Source organism: Triticum aestivum, chromosome 5B (genome assembly GCF_018294505.1).
Source record: "Triticum aestivum cultivar Chinese Spring chromosome 5B, IWGSC CS RefSeq v2.1, whole genome shotgun sequence".
NCBI lineage: Eukaryota > Viridiplantae > Streptophyta > Magnoliopsida > Poales > Poaceae > Triticum > Triticum aestivum.
The window spans coordinates 427,952,683-427,955,874 of record NC_057807.1 but is presented as its reverse complement, the minus strand read 5'-3'; positions in this window follow the sequence as shown (position 1 = coordinate 427,955,874).

Below are 3,192 nucleotides of genomic sequence, written 5' to 3'. Positions count from 1 at the left end.
CCCCCACCGAAGATCCTTCCTAGCTCCGCCGCTGGTAGAGGAGCGGCGACAACGGCGTGTCGGCTCTTTGTTCGGGTGACGGTGGTGGTCATTCGATGGTCTAAGGATTTTGATGTAATATTTATTATGTTTGATGTGCTTTTATACTTTCGATCAATTTTCATAACAGAATCATGGCAAACAGCAAACAATGTCTGATCCTATGTGATAAGCAAGCAAGCATGCATGCATGCATGAGTGCGCTCGACAAGAGCAAGCGACGCATGCAGACGCTATCTGCCTGGGAAATGGCTCGTGACATGATATCACGCTTGGAACTGAAGCAGTGATTAGTAGGGCCGACGATTAGATGTTTCAAAGGCGTCGTTTCACATAGCAGCATGCCCTAGCTACATGACAGCACAGTACTGCACCATCCATCATCATCAGATAGCCTGTACAAGGCCCTGGTTGACTTTAAGCTCCTTTTTTCTAACGTTGACAGGGGGCTGGGGGAGCCCGGCCTTGCATGCAATATTGCAATGGCGGGCCACGGTAACGGACAAGATCAGGCCACAGTGCCGTATATACACTTGAGTCCGGTGTGACCACCACGCAGATGCATAGTGGCCATAGAGTAAGTCGTACTTAAGTGACCATTACGCCTTATGATCGTGCTGCTGGAGGTTCGGGGACCCGCGAGCACAGTTTCTTTGACTGGATCTCTAATTCTGTCTACTCGTGTCAGCAAGTACAACAAGACGCAAACAGTGGTGGTCACTGTTAAGCAACTTTACCACACCTCGCCATTTGCCATTTATGCGAGCGCCGCGCTCATCTGTGTGACGTGGCATATCTGCTCGCTAACCAATTCGAGGTCTAGGCTGGAATCGTCAAAATGGTTTTACAGGAAGTTGGAAATTACCCTCTACAGAGGACGTACGGTGCGTCCAAATTACGAACCTTTTTCACGCTGAATTTTCCACATCGATTTGACTAGCCTCAGCTCCTATACAGGTTAGCAATGGCCTTGTTTGTCGTTGTGGCAGAGCAGTGGAGTTGTATATATGTGTGAGAAATCATCGCATTTGTAAACGACCGGTGAAGTCTTTTCTATGCCTTTCCTTCTTTAATACTCATTCCATCCTAAAATTCTTGCCTTAAATTTGTCTAGACAATTCTAAGACAAGAATTTTGGGATGGAGGGAGTATATGATATGCACGTTCGTGCGTATTCAAGAAATATTGTTCAGTAAAGACGTTGTGTGCCTAATCAGGTCCTCTACCATGCGATCACGGACTTCATTCTTTTGAGTAAGTGGGCTTTTTATACGGGTTTCACTAATTAACTAGACAATTCTCTCATGCTAAATGAATAGATGAGGCCAATTATTTGCCTCCTTTTAAGAAAAACGAATGTGCTTTAGGCTATCTCTGTTATCTATTTGGAATGTAAACGTGCCTCTGTTCACAGGGGTAGGTACGCCCCTTTTTTTTCTAAAAGCAGTACCACCTCTATTCACAAGTATAAGATGTTCTAACTTTTCTCAGATTCAGATGTATACAGATATGTTTTAGTGTGTTTGTTCATTCATTCAGCCTGTATGTAGTCCATATCAAAATAACTAAAACATCTTATTTGTGAACGAAGGGAGTAAGTTAAAAAATGGTCAAAAAATCATGAAAGATTTGAGCAACAAACTTTATAAAGTGTTACACTTGTCCGCCTCTGTTTTTACAAAATTTCGAGAAAGAATGGGACTTCATTCTTTTGAGTAATCCACATGTGATCTTTGTAATTTTGGGGTCGAAATGACTTTCGCGGTATTGTTGGTAAAAAAGACAAATCAACACTATTAGAGGTACTATTCACTCTATATTGTCATGGACATTTGATTTTATGCTCTGAATTTTTGCAGTAGTTTTCTTTTGTCAATTTTTTTATATGAGTGAGGCTGTAGGTCAAGTTTGTTGCCAAAAAATGTTTCAAAGATCGACCTTTTTTTGCTGAATTACTATTTTTTATCAGATGCATATACAACCAGGTATATAAGGGCTTTTTCCGCATGTGCAACACCTAAAGAAAGAAAAGGAAATGGGAAAACAGGAGGAGAACAACTTACTTCGGCAGCATTAATTGATCTCTACCGTCTGTTCCAACTATTTGCAATCGTTCGGTGTCACCTTCACATCGTGCAAGCTTATAGGCCGTGCTCGGTTGATGTAGGGTGGAACCCTATGTGGACGATCTTTCACGTTTGGAGTGGATCCTACGAGAAATCACGAAGAACACGTGGAAGCACAAAGGGGAACACGGAGGAAACGAGAGAGAAATCACTCAACCAACAAGTAATCAATCACACAAGTGCTAGATCACCGAACACAAAGAGATACATATGATCCACAATCAACAAAGGTAAGGATACAAAGGTAACCGATCTTCTCTGTGAGGAGGTCTTGAATCCACAAGGGGATCTTCCCACGAGGGGGTCTTGAATCCGATAGGATCTTCTCCGAAGAGGCCGCGGTCTCTCACGAGGAGGAGATCCGATGGATGAGCGAAGCTCTATCTCTAACTTGAGCTAAATCAACGCTAAATCTAACTAGGAGGAGGTGGAGGAGTATATATAGTCTAGGGCCACGAAGGGGTAAGTGAAGGGGTACATGGGTTGCGGCCCAACACACTGTGCGCGGACAGGCGTCGGACGTCCGGAGGGTTCCGGTCGTCCGGAGGCTCGGGAAGGTCCGGACGTCCGGTGCTCTTCGGACTTCCGTAGGTTCGGCTCGGGTGCGCTTCGGTCGGACGTCCGGAGGGGGCCGGTCGTCCGGAGGCTCGCAGGGTCCCGGACGTCCGGAGTTCTTCGGATGTCCGCAGATTCGGTTCGGTGGTCGCTGGCACGGTCGTCCGGAGGGGGCCGGTCGTCCGGAGCCTGGGAGTCGTCGGACGTCCGGTCCTGGTCGGACGTCCGGCCGCTGTAGCTTCGGACAGCTTCTTCTCTTGGTCCTTGTACTTGGTGTCCTCGCCGTCTTGTCCATGGTCTTCCTCCTTGTTCCTGGTCATGCATAGCACATATATATGAGGTAGTAACCATGTCTCACATGTGGGAAGTGAAGGTTCGGAGAGGAGCGAGTTCACCTTGTGTCCAAGGGCGTATAGTTGAGGTTTCGTCATAAGTCCCCTTGGGGCTTGGAGAATAGTCGGAGTGTACATGG